The 17,372-nt window shown below is 39.9% G+C and overlaps 1 long non-coding RNA gene across 1 annotated transcript; it reads right to left on the reverse strand.

The window, feature by feature from the left end:
- Window positions 1-542: 542 nt before the first annotated feature.
- Window positions 543-2,793, reverse strand: LOC122190513. The gene is made up of 3 exons (XR_006182160.1): window positions 2,696-2,793; window positions 1,499-1,543; window positions 543-559 (listed from the first exon to the last, which is right to left on the reverse strand). It is a non-coding gene; the product is annotated as an uncharacterized LOC122190513 (long non-coding RNA).
- Between the last annotated feature and the right edge of the window lie 14,579 nt (window positions 2,794-17,372).

Raw genomic sequence — 17,372 nt, forward strand, 5'->3', positions numbered from 1 at the left:
CTTGTTTTTTAGGCCAAGAACAATAGCATGAATTGCAAGCATGCTTATAGCACAGTTGTGTCTGCTCTGCAAAGCACACCTTGTTTCCCTAGGAGCTGGGGGCCAGGAATAGAGGACATGGCTATTCACACAACAGCATCTTCTCCAGTTTCTGCTCACACAGGAGAACAGTTAAGGACCTCCTGACTTCTCACACAAGATTTAGACCCAATGAGTGCAGCACTGTTAAGGATACCTACATTACATACCCTCTTTTTCTGTACCACTACTACAGGAAAGACACACAAGAGCAGAATTCAGCTATTTTCCTTCAACTAGCATTATCGCCTCATTGCATACATCTTTGATTACTGATCAGCAGAGACCTATGAGGAAGACTCTGGGCCTCACTATAGAGCCCGTTGAGGACAATCTGGATTACCCTGTGCTCTCTGATCAAGGAGATGCCCTCATTTTATCATGGTCCACAGTAGCGTTAGCTGGGCCTGCCTGCCACATGCCACTTCCACCCCACGGACCTGGCAGGATGTATGCGGTGCCTGGCCTCTGTCTGGAGCAGCTGAGGAAGGAAAAAGAAGGCTTTGTGAGAGGGAAAACACCCAACAAAAGAAGATGAAATGGAGCAATTAGAGTCTTCCTATGCAATCTCCAGCAAGCTGCCAAGCCTTCTTGCTGCAGCACTACAAGCAATTGCCTTTTTCAGCTGTAACACTTTTCACAGCCCGGACAGCAAGTGCTGCTAATTCCTAGCTGCCTTTTAGGAGTTTGCATGCATGTGCTGCTCTATTTAGAGGCCAAGGCAAAAATAGCTTTAGCACTCACCAGATGTACAGATACAAAATGCTTGTTGCAGTACTGCTGGCATTCAGCATATGGTTACCCTGATTTATTTCTGTTAAAACAGAAGCCAGTGTTTCTTCACACTGAATCTTGCCGTAGTAAAAATAAGGGGCAGTCTGTGTCCTGGAGAACTTAATTCAGCGATAAAGATGACATTTTGTCATTGCCCTTTTCCATCATTTCTGGATACAAGCACTTGAATGAAAGGAACCCACAGTATTGTGCATTATACCTCATGCATTTCATTTCCTAGGAAATAAGCAGTGAGTGTTGTTTATGCAGCCTGACAATGAGACCTGCTTTACAGCAACAGACCGTCCATTTTTGTGCTTAGGCTGATCAGGAAAAACATTTAAAGGATTTGCTCAGCAGTGAGATACTTCTGCAGTAATTCTGGAACATTGTATTTCTCTTCTGTCCAGATGTCTGTATTTTTTAACAGATACTTATGGTAGCTGTGGTTTTCAACTGTGTACAGAGGCAGCAAGAGCAAATTACCATAAAATTAGCATGCCCTGCTTCAGATTGTAATTCACATGAGGGGAATGACAAACCCACAGACCCTCTCTAGACCATCGTGGGATCCCAAAGCCCACCTGCATGCAAGAACTACATGGGAGAGATGAGGCTGTGAGAGGAACGAAGGGACAGGGCTTACCTTGAGATCAGCAAGGCTGGTCATGCCTCAACCAACAGAATCCAACTGAGCAAAGAGAAGAAAACTGGTGGTGAGCTATGAGGCGTCAGCTGCCTGTGTACATGGCTCAGGAAAACAGACGTGCACCATTCCTGGACCAGGAGACAGGCATGAGGCAGCCCTCTCCCAAGGCAACCTATATGTGAGGGCTCTGTTCCCTTGGGCACCTATTGCAACAAACTCACTGCTCTGACTGGCTGCTGTACTCATGTGTTAGTGCAACATTTCCCACCCAGGTAACATGCAAGGATTGCTTGGTAATTAATAAGGATATTGTCTGAAGCAGCACTTCACCAAGATACCAGACCAAATGATAATGCATTGCCACACGTACTCCTGCAGTTTAAACCACACAGCATTACTGTGTGGTTTGCTTCTTGCCCCTAAGAGTTACTGGGCCAAGCAAGACAAATGCAGTGTTGTGTCCTTACGGCAGCAGTCTTCCCAATATGTACATTGGAACACATTCATTGCCTGAGACCAATTGGGATGGAAGACATTATAGAAATAGAGGTTATTAATAATAATGGGACGGTATGTAAAAGTCAGTGACTCATTCATAGTATGTGTCTCATAGTACCAGTTAAGTTATAAAATGTAAACGCAATTACATGCAAGCTGAATATATTTGCCTTATTTTGCAGTGGAGTTTATATTAAACCTTCCCTTTCATGTTTGCATAATAAATGTGAACAGAGCTTTCTATTGCATTCGTACTTGGATGATTGCTCTTGGTTATTTAATAGTGTATGCTTTCTACAAGGGGAGGGAGTAAAATTAAGCTTTTATTATGAAACTGTAGAACAAAATTAAATGCAAATGTTTGCCTGGTGTGGAAAGGTGATTAACATATTTCATGTTAACTCACAGGTGGCACTTCTTATCACTGACAAGAAACTGCTGATACTATTGTTATTGTTATTATTATGGTGTATTTTAGTAACAAAACATGGAACAAAATAGGTGTCCACAGCTCCATGGTGCTAGAGATAGATATGCGGTGGAGATGCAGCCTACTGCCAGTATCCTGCACTAGCTAGCAGAATTTGCTACAGGAGATGCTGAGGGTGATTCACTCCTGCTGGCACAGAGCCTGTGCAGCTCATCAGCCTCTCACCAGCTGTTCATGAGAGATCAGTGGATCTTATGTGAACTTACTTAATGGTGGTGGTGGATCTCAGGAGGTGTGAACTTCTCATAGTCTTCTCATATCTACTTCCAAATCTCCCAAGCTTTGAGACATGATTCCAGATACAGCTGATTCAGCTGCCAAAATGCCACACAAACACTGAACAAGAAAACAAAACATACTGGTTTTGTTTTGTTTCACTCTTGCAAAGCAGAGGTGAAGAAATTTGTTGACCCTCACTAAAGAGTGAGGGTCAAAAAGATTTTTCAGTCTCTTGGCAGGACCCATACTAACAAACACCAAAATTTACACCACTTAACAAAAACCACCAAAAAACCCACCAACAAAGCAACTTCCTCCCACCTCCCCCAGAGAAGAACTGTCACAGTAGAACGCAGAGTAAAGAAGACAGCAGACGTAGAATATTATATCTGAAAACATGAAAGCTTGTTTCATGTACAAACAAGAAAAATGAAGAAAGGCACATACAATTATAATAAGGTTAGGGGAAGAGAGTATTAAAGAATATGATACAAACAGTTCCAAATATATCAAGAAAAAGAAGTGTGAGAGAGACTCTGTAGAACCAGTACAAGGTCAAGAAACACAGCAAAACATCAAACTGGCACACTGGAAGCAAAGATCCTTCCAGCCAAGGACCCTGCCTGTGTGAATGATAAATAGCAGATAATGTGAAAACCAGGAGAAGGACCGGTACTTCATCTCACCTGGCAATCTGCTGCCTGGGGAGTCTCTAAACCAAAACTTGCATCTGCCTCCTTCCAATTTTAACACTTTTCTCATACATCCTAGTAAACTTTTTCAAACTTAAAGCACTAAGGATGTGGAGAAGTATGGTAAGTGTGAGGTTTGAGTAGCTGGGATTCTTCAAGTATGAAAGAGAAGAAGCTGGTGTGCTGCCAGCAAAGATTCCTTTGCAGTCCCAAACTGCTTGGAGGTGAACAAGTCATAGTTTCTTGGAACAAAGAACTAGAGAGCATTAAAAAGAAATAGCACATAAATGTTTTAGAAGAAAGGAAAGGCAGAATTTTTCAAGCCATCATACGTTGGGGAGCTCACTGCCACGGGATGTGCAACTACACAAAGTATAAATGTGTTCAAAACAGACAAAACTCACAAAAGAAAAACCTGTCAATGAGTGCTGGCTATCACACACCCTTTCTTCAGAAAGTCCTGAAAGCCACAGGTGGCTGAAAGCAAAGAATTTGTGTCCAAGGAGGTTCTGTCTTTGTAACTTACCCTATGTTTGTATCGTTCCTCTAAGCACTTAGTACTGACATTGGGCTAGAGGGGTGCTTGGCCCTTCCCAGTACTCCCAGATTTTCTGTATGGGAATAAGGCACACAGATGAAATATGAAAGAGCTGGGGCATTATGAAATGAGCTAATGGATTACAGCTAGGTTTGGGATCTATTGTCCATATTCCAATTTTCATGCATGTACACATATTAAAATACCAAGTCAATTCACTTGACTTTGTAAAATGTAGGCTCATTGCCATTCAGAAAGATATCTTTTGTTAATAAGACACCATGTTATCAAACACCTTTTGTTTGCTCCTTCAACCCATTACGATTTATGCAAGCCCAGTAAAAGCCATCATGCCACTGTTTCCAAAGTGACCCTAATCTCAGTGTACAGTTCTTGGTTTTATGCAGATGCTAATTAACATAACTACAGGGCAAATCAGCACAATGTGACCAAATAAATAAATTTTGCTGTGTACATAAAAGAAAAAATTCCACACCCCATACCCGTTGGTTTTTCAGTCACAGTTGCACAACATTAATAATGTACTCATGATCTTAATAGAAAATAATCCCTTGAAAATTAATTACCACTAGACATTAATAAGCATTTTGTTAATTAAGCCAGTAAGCCAATTAGGCCCAAGGTGAACTTGAGGGCAATTAGCTCCATAAACAACGTGAGCTAGGTCTTAGAAGTGCACTTTCAAAATTTAAAGAGCATAGTTCTGGAGACTGGATGGCTTGTGGGATTGCTCATTACAGAACAAAGTAACGGCCCAAATCCAGCCCAGGTCAGCAGCAGCCAACAGCCATTATCAACCGGCAGCTTATCTGTCTGTGGAGCAGCTGGTCCAGACCTCATGTGAGACCTTACCGACTTGTAATTAACAGCTCGTTTCTCTAAGTAAACTAAATCAGAAAAGCCAGCAAAAAAGTAATTTAAAACTACCTCCCAGCAAAGAGCTTTCTCAAATTATAAAACAGTAGTTTTATAATTTATATCATTTTATATAATTTATAAAAATAAATAAAAATAGTGAAGAAAAAAGCACTTTATAGCTGATGCCCTTTTACTCCGGGTAAACATCAGGCAGCCAGCTACACACCTTGCTTGGGTCTTTTGCAGGCCACAGGCAAAACTTGCAGGGACAAACCAAAATGCAAACCAGATGCAAGCAATCAGCAGCTTCTCTATCTCCAAAGCCCACAGTGGGACCCATTCCTTTTGAGAGATCTGTGCTTCTCCATACTTAACAAACAGGAAGAAGATGCAAAGCATGCTGCTGGAACAGCTCTTCTGTGGGCTCAGCTGCAGGTCTTACTCCTTCAGACTCCTCCTGTCATTTTATTTTACGTCTTATCACTGGTCTCAGCCAGCTCAAGTACTTCAAGCCAAAAGCATCTAACTTCCCCTTTCTCTGAGCTGAAGTGAAGGGGTTTTGTCTCTGCAATTTGGAATGGATTTTCTCCAGCGTTCCAGCATTTCTCTAACTGCATTTGAGAAAGCCACCAGTAATAGTTTCAAGTTTGTTGACCAGTAAATCTGACCAATGTTTGGAGTGTGCATAGTAATGACTTACAACTCTCAGCTCCACAACCACATACGCTCTTGTTGCTTTCGTTAGTAGCATGTTTCTGAATTTGAATTATCATCTCAGCACTCCTGACAGCAACGAAGTGGATTAAAATGAAGAGAATGGGGAATTGCAGCTTTAAGATGCAGTTTTACACCTGGATGTTTCCAGAGGGTCAGACACAGAACATGGGAAGAACAACAAACTCCTCAAATAGTTGATGGTTGCCGGAGGGACGGTCCCATGCCTTGTGTCTTTTCTGAGGCTAACCACGCTGGCATTACTTCATCTTTCCCATCAGAAGCATGAACCACAAAACAGTGCATAAAAGAAAGTAATACCTACGTAGTTAAAAGGCTCTGAAACTCATAGGATATGAATGAGCAGCCAATTATTCTGTGAATAATTAGCAGCTAAGTTGGAACACGTTCAGGTATGTGTATAAGTCTCTGTAATTGTTTTTATTAATTTTTAAAAATGCTGGATCATCTTATCTACAGCCAAAAACATTAATACTTGCATTAATTAGTGTTCATAATACAGTGTATCTTTTGGGCTTTACTGCAGTCACTTGAATCGTTGCTTACAATGACTTTCCAAAAAAGATCACATTGACGAAGGAGTTTTAGGTTTATTTTGAGCATGGTGAAAAATATTTTTCTGGAAGAGTGGTCTAATTTTATCTTTAGTTGGGTTTTTTTTTGCTCTTTCTTTTGAGTGTTTTTTTTTTCCTCTTCCTGCCTTAGTAGAATGTGGGAATAACAATGTAGGCTTGACTATGCATATAAATTGAACAATTTGCAGTAATGCTCTAAAATGCCACTGGGAACAGAATTCAAAGGGCTGCTTGCAAAAACAATTGCTTTTAAAAAAAATTAATTTCTGAAAAATAAACGCTGAAATTGGCTAGGTGGGTTACAGGGTTGAAAATGGCAGAGAGAGACTTTCATCTGCTGGTCACGGCTTCAGATCCTATTTAGGCTGAAGAGCAACTGGAAGCCATTACTGTGACAAAGATATTTTGGGTCTCTGCAAATTTTAACACAATAATCTGTGCTGAGCTTATGAGCAAGATTGGAGTTCACTGAGAAGAATAGCAAAAGTCCCATTTTACTACTGGTTACAGAGAGGGCATTATTATTTATCCCACTGATTAAATATAAATCTTTCCTTGTTTTTAAATAGCAATCATTTAATCACAGACACTGTGAAGCAAAACAACATTCATATCCTTAGCCTACCAGTAGCTGCTTATCCTTTATCAGACATTTTTCCTGGTGTTATTGGTACTGCTTATGTACTTGCATGAACTTAATCACATGTGTAGGTCTAATTGGTCCTGCAATAGGAGAAGGCAGGAGACATTTAAGTCACTTAAATGAGGCTGGATGGAAAAATAAGAAACTGTTTTCAGGATGGAATCACATTTCAGTGAAACTAAGAACCTTAGGCAGTTTAAGGTCAGTGCAAAATTACTTTATGCTCTTTATCTACTTGTAAAAAGGCATCTACACATTTCCCCTATATAAAATTGCAGTATTTGGATATGTGTTTCTGTGTGCTTATTTCTGGTCTGAAACAGGATTAGCATCAGAAGTTTCAAAACAATCAGTCTGAATGAATCAGACCATATGAGATCCATCCCTTCAGCAGAGTCGGGTGCTTCGCAGAGTTGCTTCACCAATAGGTGCTACAGATGCTTCACCAAAAGCAGGGATGTCTGAAAATGGGAAGATGTCCAGACCACTTTTATAGGCATGAATGAGAACATTTTCCAGATTCTATGCCTGTTTCACAACTAAAGCCTGTGCTTATTTCCAAAAACTCATTTAAGTGAAAGCACATACAGAAACATGCACAACACTCATAAAGGTGCACAGTAAGCAGTTTATGAATGTGGCTGTTTATTTCTGGTAGTATCCACAATATCTTAAAAGATTTCCTCACAGAAAAGAACAGGTTGCTACCTAAGCAATAAACAGACTGAAGGTTTAAAAGATACGATGCTTGAGTGTTCAAGAGCAGCAATAGCAGCTTTCTAGGAATGCAAATGTGGTGAGAGGCTGCTCTAATGCTGAAAGAATATGGTTGTATTGTTAATTTTATTTTATGCTCAAATATACATGTTCATCTCTCTCCCTAGTTGTGAATATCTAACTACTCCATTTCATATAGAACTATGCTAAGAAGGGAGCAGGAATGCCACCAACATGAAAAACATGGCAAAAATGCTGGCTTCCTAGAAGAAATGGAAGGATGGGCTGACCTTGAATTCAATGAGGTTCAAATCCAAGCAGAGCCAGCAAATTCCCAAGCTTTGCTCTGCAGTTGCTGATTTGTGGAGGAGATAAGAGGAAGTTGGAACACTACCATCATCACATCTTTCTAGAGAGAAAGTGAGGCTCCTTCTGAAGAGGGGAGAGTAATTTACATCAGCCTCATGAATGATTTGGAAAGTAACCCCCAGAGCAACGACTCCTGGCTACTCACAACTATGGTCATGACAGTTCTCACTGGAGCTGATCTTTCTGCAGTGGAAACAGCAAAAAAGACACAGACAGCATCTGCATGGCCACAACTACCTTCTGACCTTCCCTAGGCAGAGTGATGCTCAGCTGCTAAGTCGATACAGCGAGCACAGCGGGAAACATAACGACTCCGGCAGGTAAGGAAGCAAAGTTCAGTTAACTTTCCTAAATGCCCTTCAAGATCAGGCAGTGAGGCACTGCATGTTTAATCATGGTGAAGGATAATAGAGATCAGAGAACCAGGGAAGCAGCTCAGCTAACTTCAGGCATGCTCTGTTAAATGCTATATGATATAAAAATGCTTTACAGTCCATGCAGCATACTTCTCTTGGCTAAGGACCATCACACATTGAAATTAAAAGTAATTAGTGTCCCTTAAGGGTTTAAAGAGAATTGGTTTTTATAAAGCATTTCCTTAAATCTTTATGTTTAGTAAAAAAAAAAAGACATTTTTATGCAGAGTGGCATTTGTTTACATTTAGCACTTTAAGAGATTAAAGAGATTTAAGAGATTTGACTTTCAGAGCAGTTGTTAAAGCTGGAAAAAAGTTGCTGTTAAACTCCTTGAATTATACTGTTGAGACTGCTAGGCCCCTGAGGTATGAATGCAAAACATTGTGATCATGGTCTTCTGGTCCCAGAGAGGATTCAAAACAGAGGCCAGGGCTCACAGCAGAGACCCAACTTCTGCAGTGTACATGTAGCCCTCACCTTGGCAGCCCAGTGCTGTTCAGACATGGGAGACAGTGTGGTCAAGTTGGTCCCATGCTGCCTGTCCAATCTAGCAAGAGGGAATCAGGGTGTCTATTCTGGGAGTTATTGATGGCTGGGAAAACAACACAAGCCAAGCCTTCAATACCACACGCAAGTGCTGCTGCCTGTAAGAGACATGAGCCTTGAAAGAGGAAAGAAATACTCCGAGGGATGTACCTGAAAGGTGGATAGTTAGGCTTCACAGGAGCAGGAGGTGTCTCTTCTCACCTGTGTTCCATAGTCTCCTTATCAGAGGCTGGCACAGATGGAGTAGTTCCCATAGTTGCTCTCCAAAGTTGATGGAAGTGCATGGGAATTGCAGCCCCATTCTCACGGTGACCCTAAATTACAGGAAGAAAAAGAATATGCACTCAGAGATTTCATGTGGATTAATAATTAACTCTTTCCTCCAATCAAAGATTTGATTTAGCCACATAAAAAACAGTATTTCACTCTCTGCTTTATCTGGTGACTAATCAGAAGAAGTGATTTCCACACTAACATTTAGATGTGCACCTTGATGCTGAAAACACAATGGCCTACAGTGCTACTCAAAGGATAGTTGATTATGCTTTATTTACGAACTGTTAGTTTAGCAACTTAAAAAAATATCCATCAAAACCCAGCGGTTGACAATATTAAGAAATGACATACAACTTAAGATAAACAAAGCACTGATAGACTCCCATCTATCATTAAACCTCACATCACCTCTGTACACTGTGCCCTCAAGCAAAGATGAAGAGTTCGAAAATGTTCTGGAACTTCTCTGCCCTCTTTGTAATGCTTTATAAGTTTAGATTCTACCACAAATTGCAAGATTTGTGACCAAAGGCTCCAGTGCAGATTGAAAGTTCAATGCCTTTCAATGCTTCAGAGAGAAACAATTTGTAATTGCTATGCTGCCAAAGCAGCACAATGAATTGAGCTGGTCCCTATCTTGCAGACTCTCCTACAATTACAGTAGCGTTTACCGATCTTTAAAATCATTCACCATCCAGAATCTTCTCCAAGGTTATACCTAAGGAGCTAGCCATTGAATAACAGAAGTTAGTGTTTCTAAAAAAGGCATTAGATTTGCCAGTGTGGGAAATTGTGTTTAACCATAAATATCTCAAGGGCAACAGCAATGACGTTTGCTTCACAGAATTGCATAAATGTGCTTCAACTTCATCCAGTAGTTCAACTTGCAAGCTTATTTGATGCTCAAGTCTGTTACTGAGAAGAGCAATCCAGCTGCCAAATTCGGTGAAGTTTTGAAGATCATGTGGCCACAATGCTGGAAAGGAGACAGAATTCATATCACTTGCCTTCACTCTCCATCTCTGAACTGTTCTCCTCAGTGCCCATCACACTGCTCCATAGCAAACACCAGCAGCAGAGACTCTAGTTTCCCCTTGAATATCTGTTTAACTATGTATAACCATTATTACTGTTTTGAAGGTTTTCATCTATCATCTAACTTTAATCTTCCTGTCTGCAATTTTAGTCTGTTGCCTCTTTGTCTTACCAACAGTTCACATGGAGAAATACACAGGGGCGTGTTTCTTTACAGTTATCTTTGGATAAAAATAGTAATCTGAAGGCTTTGAGACTACAGTACTATTTTATCTTCTGAACACTCCTTTAATTTCCTCACATTGTTACAATGGAAGAGAAGCCATTAGCTGACTGCACACACACATGCATGCATGCACACAAGAATTATAAGCACAATATTCAACAGCATATGGTAAACTCATTTGTGTCTGTCTTTCTATGGCAGGTCAGGCACTGAATAGTACTCATTTCCCAGAGTCATTGTTGGCAGTAAAGAGCCTGCATTGGTGGATAGTGGCTGGAATAGCAAGTGCAGTGTGACTAATTGCATATTTGATATTCATGAGATAAATTAATTAGCTGCTTTTTCCCACTGAATAGCCTAGATTCAAATAACACTGTCAGATGTGAGGTATGGTAGATGTACGTGTTTTAAAAATAGCTCCTAGGGTGTATGTATAACAGTCTGCTACTACAAAATTTAATGTAGCTTTGCCCTCAGCCAGGAGTTGCCTGGAGACTGGCTAAAAAACAAAAACACTCCATATATTGTTTCTTTTTTATTTCCTTTTCTTTTTGAAAAGGTGCATCTTACCCCCTCAGCCTTGAAACAAAATAGCTATAAAAGCTGTTTGGGGTGGTATTTATTTATGCAAAACCTAATCTAAATAATGGATGGCAAAAAAACCCTGCTGTGACTATTATCTGGCATAGGACTAAAACTGTTCCCAGCTTAAGTCCCACTAATGGGATTCAGGTGGCTGGGGACAGCAGTCTGAGGTGGACTTGCTACAAGGCTGTTTCCTGCATCAGGATCAGAGTGAAGCAGCTCCAGCTTTCTAAAGACACCCAAAAACCAAGTATTCACTCTCCACTTGCCAAATGCCTCTCCATGTCCTGCTGTTGCATGCCCAAGTGGCAGGTACATCACCACTCCAATGGCATACGTGGACAAACTGCTGTATTTGTCTCCCAAACCATGGGGAAGGACATGAGCACATTTGGTTTGTTGTGGTTCTCCTGTCAAACTGGAATACTACGTAAGGTTTGCCCAGGTACTCTGCCTTCTTGATCTCTTGCCCAGTGACTTTTAAGGCTTTTGCTCAGTGAAATATGACAGAAGAGTAGCAGTCTCAAAGGGAGCTAAGTTCCTACCACTTTCCCAAAAATAACTGGCTAGGCAGAGGATGGTGATTTTATTAATAATCTAACCCCTGAAAAACTGCAACAGCACTAGCTTGTACCTTAGTAAATACGAAAAAATACACATAGGAGATAAGCTATTCAGTCTCTGCCAACCCAAAAGAGGCATTCACAGACGCTTTCCCTTCTCAGGTACCGAGCTCCATCGCGCTAAGATGCAAAAGTCTGAATGTAATCAAGTTCCATTACAGCAGCAATTTGTGTAATCATAGGTCTTCCTGCTGATGAGACTCCACCAGTGTCATCTTATTTCTGTTACAGGGCCTGGAGTTCAAGACCAAGACCTCAGAGTTTGAGGCTAGAGGTGTGAAAAAGATAGGAACCACACCAAGGAAAGATTTTGAGATGTTAAGTACCAGAGTTTATTTCAACTGAAAAGAGAAAAACCTATGATTCACTGGATGACTTTTCTCAACATTTTGTGGATTGAAGTTTGCAGATGATAGAGAGACGTCTTTTCAAAATGCTTCACTCAAAAGGAGAATATTTCATTCTGAAAATATGAGTAGAATACATGACACAGGATAAGCATGAAATTCTTCCTCTATAACATTTCTGCAACATTGACATCATTTCACAAAACATTTCAAGTTTGCCTATCCTCTTTTTTCCAATCAAAAGTGTTTCTAGAACACTTTTCTCACAGGCAGCCTTGCCTGCCTGTGTAGATGATGCACTATGTAGTGCCTTTGGTGCCACTTGGCTCCCGCTAAGAAGAAAAGTACTGAATGAGGCAGTGCACCTGGATTTTAGCTTTGCTCAGCCAGGAGGGTCTGAAAACAGCTGGAAATACTCACAATGCTTAAAAAGTAACTCAGAATCCCAGTGGTTTCTGAAATACACAGAACTCTGCAGGCAGGAAAAAAAAAAAAAAAAAAAAACCAAAAAAAGAGTCTAGCTCTGCATTGCCAGTCTGTTTCCCCATTGTTGATGTTTTATGTCAGTCTTTGAAAATCCACTTTCCAGTAAAATCCATCAAACTTCTACACAAAGAAATATGGCCTGCGCAAAGCAAATGACACAAAGAACAGAAACTGCTTCCAGGACCTCTGCAGTGTGGGTGGGTGGCAAGGCCTCCAGCAGCTCTGTCCTGAGGAAAGGTTTAGTTGGGGCAATCAAGAGGTCTATGGGTACTGTTTGACAACGTTTACACTGGCAGCCAAAAGGGGGGCTGCACTTTGCTTGATGAATTTTGTTTGTTGTTTTCATTTAAAAGAAGAAAAATCGATAAAATAATGAGCTTAACTAAATTCTAAATTACGTAGATTAATTACTTCCTAAAGTTAGCTCAAAATTACAAACAGCTTTTTGATTATGTTTTTATCTGGGTAAAATTGCATCAATTACATAACTTGCACTTCAGAAAATAGTTCCCCTTAAGCTAATTATATCTTAAACAGATTTATCTGTGAAATTCACAGCTGCAAATTATGTTCACCTGCAGCATTTTTCACATGCAGCCAAAGAAAGAAGAAAATACTTGGGTTCTCACTTCTGTAACAATTCTTCGTTATAAAAATCATTCTAAGTAAGAAAATCAGTTTAGTCTTCAAAGAACAAATCTAATCCAAAACTAAGGCTTTGTTTTCCAATTGTCTAATCCATCAGTTGCTAAATTCAACATATCCTTCTCTGCTAAGATATAGTCACTGTTTATTACCTGCACGTATTTCCATATTTTTAATACAGGATTAATATGCTTAACATTAGTTTATGCAATGAGTAGATAATAATAAAGCCGTAAGGAGCTGCACAGAACGTTACTAAGCAATACAAGAATATGCTATAATTAAAGTTGTGCTTATACTTCACCTGCGACTCCCCACTCTCACTCTCTTCAGTAAGAGATACAATACAATAATATGAATTGATTTGGTAAATAAGGACTGCTCATTGCTCAGCAGTTTAATATTTTTCAAATAAGATATTTAAACACTAGTTGTGGATACATAATATGAAAAGTTTCATTTTTTACAGTCCTGATCTTCACAAACAAACTGCATTCTACTCAATAAAAGCGCTCATAAATCTGGCAGGCAGCAGATTGATTTGAAGTCATTCTAACTTATATTTTCCTAAGATTCCTGAGTAAAGTGCCATTTTGATCACCTCTTTTTCTCTCCAAGCACAAGGCCTATGATACCTCCATATACAGCAGATGTTCTATACATAAGGGGAGATTAAGCTCAAAATGACCACGGACCAGGTCATAAGTTAAAGCTAGGAAGTCATACAAAATTCTGTTTTATGAGCACCATACTTGCAGAAAGAACAAAAATGAAACCAAATCATCTCCGGGGACACCAGCCATCTGTGTGAGAAATGCTTGACTGGGAGCTTTGCATTTCTTGGAAATGAAATTACCTTTCCCCAGGGACAGAACGCTATTGCAGTGGTATGTGCCTACAGAACCCAAAGACAAGAAGAGGTTTAAGTATCAAGTGGAACCTGTTGATGAAGCCTTCTTTCTCCAGCTGCAGGTTGCATCAGGGGGGCTGTAAGAAAGGAGAGGACAGACTCTTTAGCAAGTTCTTTTGTGATAGGACAAGAGGAAATGGTTTCAAACTAAAACACAGGAGATTTATGTATCATTAAAAAATAAGTTTTTCTTATAAGGGTAGTGAAGCACTGGAACATGTTGCCCAGAGATGTGATGGAAGCCCCATCCCTGTAGGTATGCAGGGTCAGACTGCACAGGGCTCTGAGCAACCTGACCAAACTGTTTATGTCCCTGTTCAATGCACGGGAGCTCAACTAGATGACATTTTAAAGGTCTCTTCCTACTCAGATGAGTCTTTTGTTCTATGATCTTCTAGAAAAAAAATGTCCTACTGATAGCATTTCTACAGCTGATATTCTTTTAGATGCTTTATATGAATTGAAACATATAAAGCATTTCAGGTCAGTAGAATCTAAGGAATGGACCTACCGATTTCAACATGCAGCTACACTTGCATGTTGCATACACAATGCAGCAAGATCTGCAAAGGAGAGGGGCTCATGTGAGGCTTTGCAAAGAGGCACTAGAGCATTGTGTTCTGTACATTTCTTATATCTTTTGTACATTTGTACCATTGTCTATCTTCTTCATCTTTATAAGAAAACCCATTATGTTATGTACAAGCTTCCCTGATTGACAGCAAATGAGTAGGATATCCAGAAAGAAGTCATTATCTTCAAGAGTGCAGAAACGCAACCCTTAAATATTGGCCAAACTTAAATAGATAAATAAATAAATATTTTCTTAGGCACATTGATGAAAAAAAATCTAAGCTCTTGGCAAATGCATTGGTTTTACTATGCCAAGCAGAGATCAGTGTGTATTATTACCACTTTCCAACTTCTTCACCTCATAAATAATACAAGAAACAGTGACAAAGACTGGTGTGTCTGTACCATAACTAAGACGTGGCTCACACATTCAGCAGTCTGGCATAAAGAGGATTTCACACCTTGCTCAATGCACTCTTGCATTAACTCCTTGTCAGGTACTAACAGCAAATGCCACAGTTTTGTTTAATCAGCTCTACCTGCTGCTATCAGTGCCAGTTAGTCCAATTTATCACATGCTCCCCAAAAAGCTGGAGCTGTGCTGCTTTCAGAGGGCAGACTGTGAGGGAAAACAGCTTGTGCCCAACATTTCCAAGGAGGGCTGATCAAAGAGCAGAGCAAATGCGACACTTGGAGAATTTTTTTCCTTCCACCAGCTTTCTCTGAAATGCCTTCACTGAAGCGACACGTCTCATTTGCTGGCTGGATTAAATTCAGAGTTAGAATCAGTGCTTCTGAGAACTACAGCATTTGTCCAAAAGGAACTGAATAGGTTTTTTTGTTTGGTTGGTTTTTTTGTTTTGTTTTGTTTTGTTTTGTTTTTTTTACTGTGTTGCTCTCCTTTTGTATCACCAAACTTAAAAGTTGTTTTTTCCTCCATTGTATCTAAATTTATTGATCTATACTACTATTTCATCTACTGCTAAGATGAAGAGAATCTTGAGGCTCAGATGAGACTTTTTGGTGTTGTCCAGCTTGAGATGTTAGCTAATGAATCACCTTCAAAGATACTCTCACAATACAAACACAAATCAGAATATTTTCTAAATTTTTTCGTTCAGAAAACAGTTTTGCAATCAGTCAAAATCTTTCTTCTACTGAAATGAGTATGCAGAAATGCAGAAGGAAGAACAACTGGTGGCCCAAGAAATGAGCAATTTAGTTATGGTGGGCTTAGCACTCAGCCAGTTCTCTCTGATGACGTGAGTGTAAACATATTTTCTCTACTGGATAGGCAGGCATTTTACAAACATTGTGTATTTATAGATTCACATATGTGCACAAGAATAAAGTTTATGGATGAGGGGCAGTCACCTCTTGAGTTTAATCAGGCTCACAATTGCCACAGACCTTTTCCTTCTCCTCTGAATAAGCAGCAACACCCAGAGTTCTCCTATACAGACAGAACTAATGTTCAGCACATCCAGGGATGAGTTTTGTCAATGGGACCATGAAGCAAAACTCTAACTCATGTATGAAAAATGGATCGGAGCCCAAATACATTGCCATTAATGCAACTTCCATTGAACCTCATGGACTTTGGATGAAACCAAAAGGTACTTTTCATTGTTCATGCTAAATTTTTTTTGTTTTATATTTAATTTGCTAATTCAATGTAATCAGTTTCAGCAGTACCTCCTCAAATACCCACCTCAAATACCTATTAAAAAAAAAAAAATTCCTTCATAACCACACCTATAATATATCCTGAGATGAGGCAGAAGAAATAGCTTAGCAATACTGAGGGTGGGATGTAAGAATCCTGCCTCCCTAGGAACAACTACATGAAACCTTGATGAAACTTTTCTATGAAGATGTGGGGCATACTATAGGTCTTTTCCTTGGGCCTAAAGAAAATCACAGCACTTAAAAAAATACATTGCACATAAAGTCATCCCACTTTTATAGTCTCACTGGGACCTACTTAACTGAGTATGAGTCACTTATTTCCAGAAGTGCTTCATAGTATATCAGCATGAACAGGCTTAGAACTATGAGTCACAACTGACTAACAACTTACAACAGGTCAGAGAAACAGCTTCACATTGGCATGGAGCCTTTTCAGAAAGCAATTAACAAGTAGTCATTCACACTTGCTATCTGAGTGATTATATCAGAGGAAAAAATAGGAACTAGTTTAACAGAGATTTTCTTTTTTTTGTAACCAAAAAAGGCTTAAAGGGCATACAAGGGGACATTGGCATGTGTTACCTTACGTGTGATCCTGCACACTACCAAAGCTTTGTCGCTTTGGTCAGAATACTTTACAAGAAGAAATCTTCAGTACCCAGAGTACAGTACCCAGAGTTTGGTGCAGTCTGCTGCCTGTATTGGCATTCCCTGACAACCCCTATCAACTACCACAACTCATAGGTGGAAAAAAAGCCATATGCAATGCTGCTACTCAGATGCATTTTTATAAGCATGCCTGCATTTTTCTTTCTTTTTTTTTTTTTAATGATGTTTTAAAAACATCAGCATGTGAGCTAACACTAGCAATCCAAAACCTAGTGGTCAATACCTGGCTTAGGAGCCTGTCAGACCCTGTGTTTTGTCGCTGAAACCACTATTTAGCAGTGCTTATTGTTTCAATAAAACAGCTTTCCTCTTCCTCCTGCTGTCAAGTGGCATCCTGGATACCTCAGTCACTTCTCTGTCCCTCACGACAGGAAAACAATTGGCAGGCTGGGGAAATCCATCTTTGCAAGCAATAGCATGAGTGGTAATTGCTGTGTATTTCCAATACATGTAGTCACTTCTACTTACACATTCACTGCACATGCATCT

The sequence above is a fragment of the Lagopus leucura genome, unplaced genomic scaffold (genome assembly GCF_019238085.1).
Source record: "Lagopus leucura isolate 7727_CA_CO unplaced genomic scaffold, USGS_WTPT01 Super-Scaffold_100159, whole genome shotgun sequence".
NCBI lineage: Eukaryota > Metazoa > Chordata > Aves > Galliformes > Phasianidae > Lagopus > Lagopus leucura.